Here is an 11,344-nt window from a genome sequence, read left to right as displayed (position 1 = left end):
CAGCAACCTTTGGTTGAAACTATGTCAACTCTAAGTGGTAACATACTGATCAGAAGCTCTGATTAGCAGTTGTAGGTATCCAGGAATAGAATTTAAACAAACAAACAGAAAAATAAATGAATGCTACTTAGAATTTTATCAATAAAACCTTTCACAATATTAAGAAGGACCATTTCTTGAAATCACAAAGAAAGAAAGATGATAAAGATTGAGATGGCATAATCTAGGAATGCCCAGAGTGTACAATGATAGTGACTAAAAGTACAAATTTAAAAAATAGTTTTGCATGAGGAAGAACAAAGGAATATCATTACTGCAAGGGGCTGAAAATAGATGGTAATTAATGTTTTACAATTTCAACTTATGTGTGAGACTAAAGCAAAAACTGTTTATTTGGTACAAAATTTATATTTTGACTAGTGCATCTCCTAATATAACTTATGTAGATAGTTGGTTGAACAACATGAGTACATGGAACCTTGGGTAGGACAGGGGATTTTGTTGGTTTGTCCAGAGTGATACCCAGATGAATCCCAGAGGGATTTGATCAGTGAGTGGAAAAGTATTTGCAAAGTCCCCTTTGGGGAATGGTGAGAATGGGGGAAAATTCAACCTCCCCAAGTTGAATTCTTGATATTCTCACAAGCAGTGTGGACAACCAAATCTATCGGCTGAGCCCCCAATCCTGGGGTTTGTTCATATGAAGCTTAACCCCACAAAGGATAGGTCAAGCCTACTTAAAATCAGGCCTAAGAGTCACCCCCAAGAGAACCTCTTTTGTTGCTCAGATGTGGCCTCTCTCTCTAGCCAACATAACAGGCAAACTCACCACCCTCCCCCTGTCTACATGGGACATGACTCCCAGGTGTGTGGACCTTCCTGGCAACATGGGACAGAAATCCTAGAATGAGCTGAGACCGAGCATCAACGGATTGAGAAAACCTTCTCGACCAAAAGGGGGAACAGTGAAATGAGACAAAATAAAGTGTCAATGGCTGAGAGATTCCAAACAGAGTTGAGAGGTTATCCTGGAGGTTATTCTTTTTTTTTTTTTCTTTTTTTTATTTACATGGGCAGGCACCAGGAATTGAACCCGGGTCCTCGGGCTTGGCAGGCAAGCATTCTTACCTGCTGAGCCACCATGGCCCACCCTGGAGGTTATTCTTATGCATTAAGTAGATGATATAATGGAGAGGCTGGAGGGAACTGCCTGAAAATATAAAGCTGTGTTCCAATAGCCATGTTTCTTGATGATGATTGTATAATGATATAGCTTTCAAATGTGACTGTGTGATTGTGAAAACCTTGTGTCTGATGCACCTTTTATCTATCTTGTCAACGGACAAGTAGAACATATGGAATAAAAGTAAATAATAGGGGGAACAAATGTTAAAATAAATTTAGTTTGAAATGCTAGTGATCAATGAAATGGAGGGGTAAGGGGTATGGTATATATAATTATTTTTTCTGTTTTTGTTTTCTTTTTATTTCTTTTTCTGAATTGATGCAAATGTTCTAAGAAATGATCATGATGATGAATATGCAACTATGTGATGATACTGTCAATTACTGATTATATATGTAGGATGGAATGATCATATGTTAAAAATATTTGCGTTTCTTTCTTGTAATTTTTTTAAAAATTAATTAAAAAACAAGTAAAAAAAACCCCACAGGCCTTGAATATCAAAACCAAGATGAGAAACCACTTCACACTAGGATGGCCATATTTAACAAAAAAAAAGTGGTGGCAAGAACATGGGGAAATTGGAATCCTTATGCATAGATTCCCCACTTGCTCTTTACTTCACACCACTAAGTAAATCTTCCTGGCTCTACCTTCAAAACATACCCCAAATTGATTACTTCTTACCACCTCCACTGCTACCAACCCAGCCCAAGCCCCTATCACCCCTTACCTAGATTATTACTTCCTTCTCCTATCATTCTTTATCCTGGATTATTACTTTCTAACAGTCTCCCTGCTTCCCCCTTACCCATGTTTCTCATTTGAAATATTCTGCACCATCCAGAAACTCTGGGGGTAGGGCCCAGAAATTCATGTGTTAAGAAGCCCTCTACCATCAAACTCTTGAATCCCACCCCCAGCACTTCTCTAAACTTATTCCCTACCACTTTTCCCCTGGTTCACCTTGCTCTAACCATCCTCTACTCCTTGTGATCTGCAAAAAGTTGTCCTCCCACCAACCCTCCATGCATGTATCTTCTTCAAGCCTCCATTCAAATGTCGTCTATTGCCAATGATAGTCTTCTCTAGCTACTCCATATAAAATAAAAACACCCTCCTCCCAAACTAACCTCACCATGCCTAATTGTTCTCCAAAGCACTTGTCACTACTTGACAGATTATGTTTTATTTATATATTGTCTCTCAACATTCTAATATGTAAGCTCCATGCAGACAAAAACTTTATGTGCTGCTTCAGTAGCTACAAAAGAGTCTGGCGCTCAACAGGTGCTCAATAAATGACTGAGGCAATGGCTGCTTATGGCTGATAAGAGAAAAGTTATACAGAAGTTGGGGAGGAACACTTGATTTTATTAAGTCATATCAAGATGATTAATTCCAGAAAAAAAAACCGGGAAGATAATTGGGGAGGACAGAATATAGCAGTTGACAGTAAAGATTAAGTATTTTGGAGTACATTAGTCATTGTGGACTAGCAAAGTTAGACCTCAGAACTGAGCCCAGAGAGAAGGTAGGCTTTATATTAACTGAAGAGATGGATGAAATTCAAGGCAGAAGGAATTTATCATGTGTAATACTAGAAAAGTGAGATCTGCTATGTGTATGTATTCTCAAAATGTGTTTCCTATTTACAGTATTAACCTGAAAATTGAATAGCCAAGGAAAAAAAAGGTCTGGTCTAATAGGACTGAAAATGATAGATTAAACAACTTTAAATAGACTTTCTAAGAGAGGAAGTATAATATGCAGCAGTTCCTTGCCTTAACCACATTTTTTCTGTTATATATGCGTGTTCCACAGAACATGATCTAGCTTTAGAGACACAGGGAAAAGAACAGTCACTAACATAAATAATTTTTATCCATCCTATTGTATTTTGCAATGATTTGCCTACTAAAGTAACACAAAAATATCTCCCCAAACAAAAGTCCCATTTTATTATTCTTATATTCAAACCAAGATTGAAACTCATGACTTTGAAAACACAAAGAGGCCAGTTGTAACTGATTTGATTGTTCAATATTTCCTATATTTTGTTTAGGATGTCACACATTTTCCAAATGAGAAATAAAATCCTAAAATGCTATTTTCATGACTCCATTCTTTATTCAGTGTGTAATAACTCAACATATGAGAACAAGTAAATGTATTTTACTTTTTAAGTAAAAATATTTTGTCTTCTTAATGCTTTTAAGAATTCTAAGTATTTTGAAACCCTAACAGATATTCATGTCTAAGATAAACATATTAGAAACCACTAAAAAAACCCACAAAAACATACCACTGCAGCAGCTGAAGGTATATGAGATTATCCAGTCCGGTGTGTGCCCCATAAGCCTCACAGCCTTTGTGACAATCAAGAAATCATGATGCCTTACTCAAAGTCAATAAGCTAGCAGAACCCAGGATGCCTGACTTCCCCATTGGCTATCATTTTAATACCCACAATACACTGTATGCACATGTTTAGATTGAGGACATCTGAAAGAAAACTTATAGAATAATCTAACAAGGTAAGATCTGGGGTAAATTAATAGCAATAGCCTTTAAAAGACATGATTGGAAAAATAAATTGAAGACATCTTTCTCTTTCTACAAAAAACGTAAGACAAACCAAGTGTAAAAGCTAGAGATTTATTATTTTGTGATTAATAAATCATCAAACTGGTTATGACACTATCCTACACTTTATACCACCATTTGCAAATCACAAAAGTTTTAAACCAGACTTAAGCATAAGGCAGAAAGAGCAAAGACATGTGAATATCATCCTTAACACTTACTCTAGTCATGCCTCTATGACTTTTATACATGTCTTCCTCCTAGGGAAAGTGTCAGAACAGTGCATGGACTGGTGGGCAGCATGCTGCAAGCATCTACAGGAGTAAGGGAATTCAACTTGTATTTCCCTTGATTTTATTGGTCTAATTTTACATTACTTTAACATTTTAATTTCCTGTAACTGTATATGAGAGAATATAATGACCTAAGAGAATACTGAACCAGAGTCAGCCAAATATATTCTTGACTCCAACATTATGTTTTTATTGGTCCTAAAGGAATGTCCCACCCCAACAGTTTCAAAGTTAGGGAACAGAACTTCTTTGGGAAGAGAAGAAAAAGGCTGTAGGACGGCCAAATATTCTCAACATTGTTAAAATGGCTCTTTGCTTTTCACCCCTGAATGATACTTCTTTACTACACTATATGCACAGAAATCCTAATAAAGTCTTGGTTGCCAGTGTTATCTAGGCTGGCCCAATCCAAATAGATAGTCCCTCTCCCCCAAATCTCCCTTCTCTGAAGCTCTGAAAAGCACAATATTTAACTATTTCTTAAGAGAACTAGGAAAACACTTCAGAAACAAGTGGCTCACAAATTATTTTAAATTCATGTATTGCCTGTGCATGAGAAATGGATAAACCCAAAGTACTGTTCTATTTTTATACGGCGGTTAAAAGTAACTGAAACATCACAGAACTTTCAGTGAAAGCAACATTTCAATTACAAATTGTAATGCCTGTTAAACTATCTATGGGAGAAGCAGAAAAGTCCTAGGCAAATGCACTTTGAGATATACTGTAGTGCTCTTTTATGCTGCACAAAAGATGAAGGTAATTTGCAACAATCTATGAATGTTCAGACAGTACATTTAAAACTTTCTGTACAATTAAATGTCCTTAAAGAGACCACCAGAATCAGCTCTTCTTCTGCATAGTCAACAAACGTAACTGGCACTTCTGCAGACAGGTGTTTATCAAAGATGCTGTAAGACTCTATACTGTTAGGAAATACATAGCCTTAAGAGTATTTCCTTATATTTCCTTTTTTGGTTACAGGTGTTTTGCTCAGATGACATATTGCAAGTAGGTTTTTAGAAATGCAGTTCCAAATGTGCATACTATATTACATACAAATAAAGCAAAAACTGTCAGTACTATAAATCTTACAACATTTTGTTTGGCAAAAATACATGCCAATGTCACAATAAGCACTACTGTACCACAAAGTATAGAGTGCGCAAATGATTTGCTTCTTTTTAATGCTTTTATTCTATATAAATTACTACCACAGGCTAATGCTCAAAAAGCAAATAAACTGGACAGATGCAGGACAAAAATCAGTTCACCCAACTATAAAAGGTGATATCTGTTTTTAAAAAATTACAATAAATGCAGAAGTGTTGGATGCATGCAGTAGCCTTAAATGGGAAAAGAAAAAAAAAGTGTTGCTTCCCACTGTTCAAAATAAGCAATAAACAAAAAATCCACACAAAAAGAAAAACCCACACATCTTACTGTATTCCACCTTAAAATGTATCATATTGGGTTTGTTTATATAACAGCACAGAACTCCAAGAGTCTAAGTGAAATAAAGCAGGCATTTTAAAGATTAAGAGCCATTATCAAAAATAAATTACATTGTTTCAAGATACAGAAATGTTGCTACGATGGCTGGGAACCCAATAACCTTTCAATAGTCGCATTGATATCACCTCCTGTTATTAGTGCTTGCAAGTTTGCTTCACGGTTCAAAAATCCCATTGCACTGAGCTGCTCCAGTTGTTGCTGAAATCTGACTCCTGGATTCTGTAGCTGTCAAAGAAAAAAAAATGTAACCAAACTCTAAGGAAAACCATTCCATGCCATTCCTAAATGACTTTCTAAAATCTTAGTTGCTTTTAAAAATATATGCTCATCTACTGAACTTTTGAAAACACTGGTTCTCTCTTAAAACATATTCAACATATTTAAAAGCCCATTAGTACTTTATTTTAAATTGTCTAGTTTATACCTATCAAGCCAATAGATTCACACTGCTATATGCCAAAAAGGGGTGGAGGGTGGGGGGGTGTAACAACTTCAAATATTATTTTAGATACAATCAAGAGGGTCATTAAATGCTGAAAAATAAAGCAGGTCTGCACATCATTGAGATTTATGTGATTTATTTTGTGTGGCTATTGACCAATTAGGTGATTATAAAAGCAAGCTGCTTTTCTTCATATGTAAATTCCTAAAGTTCCAATGAGGATTACAATGTGGGTTCAACTCCTGAATTGGCCATTCAACTCTTCAGAGAAGAGTTGACTCTTCTCCTATACTATACTCTTATAATCAGGGAAATTCAGCTGTGTTAAATATTTCTTCAGACATGAGCTAAGACAAAATACATAAATCATTAATCAATCTTGGCTGACCTGATAATGGAGAGAAGATCTTGGATTGGCTCAAAGTATTAATTCTGCCCAATATCCAAATCCTTTTTTTCTTCTTATTAATTTCATAAACATTTACTGAGCATCTACTATCAGTCAGAACCTATGCTAGGTACTGGAAATACAAATCAGTGTAAAATAGATCCCTGCCCTGTTTACTGTATTTAATAAGGCTTGAAGTCAGAAAGTATGCTAGTACAACCTTAAAACATTTTTGCCCTGCAAAAGTTTGGTGGTTAACTCACTATAATGGGTTTGAATTTGTCCAAAGTTCACTATCATACTAGCCACCAACTTATATATCAATAGGAGGCACAGTCATAGTAAAGCTAATAAATGTTTGCATAAGGAGGAACATTGTTACAGGTTCACATTTTTAGACCTATTTGTGAGGTGTGTGTATATGTAACAAGTTACCACAGGAGTGGGGGGGGGGGAGTGATGGCAGCAAGTGAAGCAGTATTTTCTCCAAGTTAAAATACAAACATTAGAGTAGACCACAGTGGCTCAGCAGGCAGTTCTCACCTGCCATGCCAGAGACTTGGGTTTGATTCCCAGTGCCTGCCCATGCAAAAAAATAAAATAATAAAATTAGAATACAGGAATATAGTTCATCTAATTCAATGCTGGAAAAATGTCCAGAGGATACCTGTTAAATTTCTATTCTTCCTTAGTAATTTTTTATATAACAAAACATACTTCAAATATTTTTCAAACAATGACTCCAAAGAAATAATGCCTTTTGAAAAGTGTTCTGAAATAAAAGGCATTAAGTTGTAGCACTTCTCTAAAATTACCGCCAAGTTTCTTTTCATGACTAATAAATGACCAAAGTTACAATTTCGGTGGTACCATGCTTTAGAATCAACATCCTTAAGACTGGGCAACTTTTTTTTTTTTTAATTTCTAGTAATATAACATTGAGGAACGCAAAACCTGAACAGAAAATAGTCATTACCTGAGAATTTGCACCAGCAAGAGCCTGCAGCATTTGTTGAATAAACTGCTGGTTTCCAGGTTCGGTGGTTCCTGCTGTGGGACTTGTGTTTTCACCAGGTGCAGAGCTAGAACCACTGGTTCCTGAAGGGCTTCCAGTGCTGCCTAATGCATCCAAGCCAGGAGTAAACCTGTGGGAAACACAAATAGTTAAAAGGCCTAAGACTCCTAAAATAAGAGGTCAGACCAGGCCAGGTAATAGATGAGTTACATTTTAATGTAACATAATGTTAACTATCTTCTTAAAATAAGCCTTTTAAACTTCGAAAACTCTAAGCTTAAAAGCAATCTCGGGCAGTGCGATGGCAGCTCAGTGGCAGATTCTCACCTGCCATGATGGAGACCCAGGTTAGATTACTGGTACCTGCCCATGCAAAAAAAAAAGCAATCTCAACAACAAAAAGGCAGAATGAGAGAAAGACTAGTGCTGCTCAGTGAGACAAAGTAACATTATGCATCTTCATAATAGTTCCAATAGTAGCCTGCCCACCCTGGGATGAGGCCAGGGGCTTCCGTTGCTAGTGTCTGCAAGCCCTGTTGAATCTGTAACAGGGCCTGCACTGCTCTAGGGTTTGACATTGCTGATAGTGTGTCAGGATTCTGCATCTAAGAAGAAAGAAAACCAGAGATTACAAGGTTACAAGGTTAGTGGAAGTAACTTTTATATCTTTTCTCTGCTATGTTTCTGGAGAAAATCTAAAACCTTACTCCTGGGCACTGGTAATCCATAATTTCTTTTCTAAAACACAAGCACCTCCTTTCAACAGCAGTCCTAGTTTAAAAATCATTACTTGACCTCGTCCCAAGTCCACCATGAAAGCCATTTTTCAAGAGAAACAATCAGGATCCCTACTCTGGAAACCAAAATTGTTCCTCTTCTCCAGCAGAAGATAAAACCATTATTTCTAACAGACAACCTCCAAATGCACAATTTATATAATTTGGTTATATGGTGAAAGCCATACTATGTTCCTTACCAAGTAATACCTGTCTGTCGCTGACATTAACAATTTTACCAATAAGGTATACTCTTAAAACAATAGTTTCAAATTTGAAGTTAATACATATGTCCTACAGTTTAGTCATTACTTCCAAATATGCACCACTTGACTGACCAAGAAAGATAGGTTTATATCATTACAAAAGATCAAGGACACTAAGCTTGGATAATGGTTTACAAGCCTGAGAAATGTTTGCATACTTAAAAACCTTAGAACTACCAGTTGCAAAAACACCAAGATCTTTTCTTTTCATTATTTAGATAATAAAGTACCATGACAATCTGAAGTACATTTTTATAATAAAACCTTCCTTATAAGACAACACTCAACTTTATTCCTGAGAATTCGAGGTTGGGGAAATGAGATCTACACCCCATGGGAAACAAGCATTATAATAGATTTGGTGGAAATTAAGACATTACAAAGAAATCCAAACCTGTAAGATAGGATAGAGTGGCTCTTTCCTCTTACTTGAGATTAGTTAAAACATAAAGCATTAACATGACACAAAAAAGCACTTCAAAGATAGCAAAGTGAAAGGAAATGGTTTATGGTTTTAACAAAGCATTCAAAATCCTAAATTCTTAAAAGCAATAACAAAATGTTTATTTCCTCAAATTTTATGTTTAAGAAATATAAGCAAAAGGGTCAGGAGTGAAATGGGGTTCAGTTAAGACAAAGCTGAATTCTCTGTCAACTGACAGCATTATGTGATTCTATGCTATGTTTTGTTATGAGCCAGAGAAGAGCAAGGAAAATGTTTACCATCAAACTTTTTCAAGCAAATCATTACAGAAGATAGCTAGCATCTTTTCTTACTCACTTGCTGGAGGAAAGTTGGGAGCTGTTGTCTCATTTGTTCTTGAAGCTGCGGATTTCCAGCAAATAGGGGATTATTCAGCATCATCTATGGGGCAAGTGTTCAAACAATTTTAACTGGAAATACATGAAATAAGTAATGAACCTTGTTTAATATTCTTAGGCACCAAGTGCCTAAGTTGGCCTTTAAAAAGGAGGAAGGCAGAACATAAATAAAAAAGGAGATGGGAAGATACTGTCCAAAGGGATCTCAGGGTTAAAAAAAAGTCTTCTCTCTTAGTAAGACTGGTGATTATGATAGAGAAATGCAATATTCTAAAAAAATAAAAGCTTTCATTTCCTTAGGCTTTTCCTTAAGTCTAAGTGAACATTTGTTCTTTAAAGAAAAATGGAAATAACTGGCATTCATGAGGATACATTTTCCACTACCTTAACAGAATAAACATTAGGCATCAATACATGAAATGATATGACTTGTTCAGAAACCTCGACACACAAGTGGCAAGCACAGAGAAAACTCAGATGTGAAACCACTATTATCTACCTGATTACTTACTACAAGACAGCTAATATTAGGTCCAGAAAATAACAACACAAAACAGAAACCAACATGCCAGAGAAATGAAGCTGCTAGGTGAAGATCAGCCAGGACTAGCATGAATAGATCTCTGGGGAAAGTGCTAAAATGTTTTAAGACCTGAAAGATGAAGATCCATTTAAGAACACCAAGATTAGCATGTGGATTTCACCTCATTACCACTAGAAATGAGAAAAGGGCATGTTTCCTAATCTTCAAATAGGTCTTACGAATTAAAGAGGCAGGGCCAGTATTAACATGTCAGATACCTGAAAATAGGATGACAATACACTATCAGCATAACCAGAAACTGGTAAATTCTCATAAATTCAGAAAAGACAAACTTTACACCATTTTCCCCAAATGGAGTAAAAAGTCAATGAACGAAGTCTGGGGGTAAAAATGATCCTTGCCCTGAAGTACTTAACCATAGTTTAGTGTAATTATATACAAATGTTGGAAGGAGACTCCCTATTGTTGAAAAGTAGATCATTTAGTTCAACAGAATAATGAAAGCATGAAGTCACACAATGCTTTATGAACATACAGTTCTTATTTCAAAGAGACAGTTCTTATTTCAAAGTGACCAATAAGTTCAATATCTACATCTCTGTGGGCTCCAAATACTTCTTTATTATGAATATATTAATGGATGTCATTTCAACTATATTGCAGAAAAAGCATTTTATCTTCTTCTTTCTCAGGAAATCAAATCTCATTTGATTAGGATAATATTCTTAACTTACATGATTTTATATCACAATTAATCTCATATAAACAAATTCAGAGTGTTTATTATCTAAAATCCAAAGTAAGAATATAGAAACAACAAACTTTAATCTGCTGACGGTTAGAGCATAATGACATTCATTCTAGCCCTCTTTTCAATATTTTGCTTTAGAATGTGAAAGTGTTTAAGTCACTTATAAATATGAAATAATTATAATTATATATATAAATGTACTTATGAAAGAAATTTTAATGTAAAGATGCACATTCAATACTAATCATTAGCCAAATATGCATTTAAGAACATACAGCAGGATCACTCTATGTACACAGTTCTCTGTATTTATTCTAAACAAATGCGAGCATTTTAGCTTATTTTACTGTTAAAAATGGCTGTGACCAAAGTAATCTGAGGCATTTAATGCTAATAACTTAGTCTGGTAATTTTCATACAAATAAAATAATCTTTTATAAAACCATCCTACAATATGCAAAATTAAAAGAGTGTACAAAAATTCTCCTGAAAACAGGCTCTTTATTACCAATTTCACAAATTTTTAGAGGACAGGTTAGTGCTGAGAATTTTATCTCAAAGACATCTGCTATATACTTCTATTCATATGGCTTCAGAGTTTAGAAAATAAAAACTATTTCATTGGAGTTAATGAAGAAAGGTGACAATTTAAAAACTTAAAATTTCAGAGATGTGAATAAATTGTAAAGGAAAATATTTCAAACTCCTAACATTCTAAAAACCTCTTTTAGTAAATAAACATTACATATGATCAAGCCTT

The 11,344-nt window shown here is 35.2% G+C and overlaps 1 protein-coding gene across 2 annotated transcripts in view; it reads left to right on the top strand.

The window, feature by feature from the left end:
* The window catches only part of LOC143673735 (cytosolic carboxypeptidase 1-like), a 295,645-nt gene that overhangs the window by 107,894 nt on the left and 176,407 nt on the right, over positions 1-11,344 (top strand). The gene's annotated exons all lie outside the window — the stretch shown is intronic.

Source organism: Tamandua tetradactyla, chromosome 2 (assembly GCF_023851605.1).
Source record: "Tamandua tetradactyla isolate mTamTet1 chromosome 2, mTamTet1.pri, whole genome shotgun sequence".
Classification (NCBI taxonomy): domain Eukaryota; kingdom Metazoa; phylum Chordata; class Mammalia; order Pilosa; family Myrmecophagidae; genus Tamandua; species Tamandua tetradactyla.
This window is presented reverse-complemented; position numbering and strand designations above follow the sequence as displayed.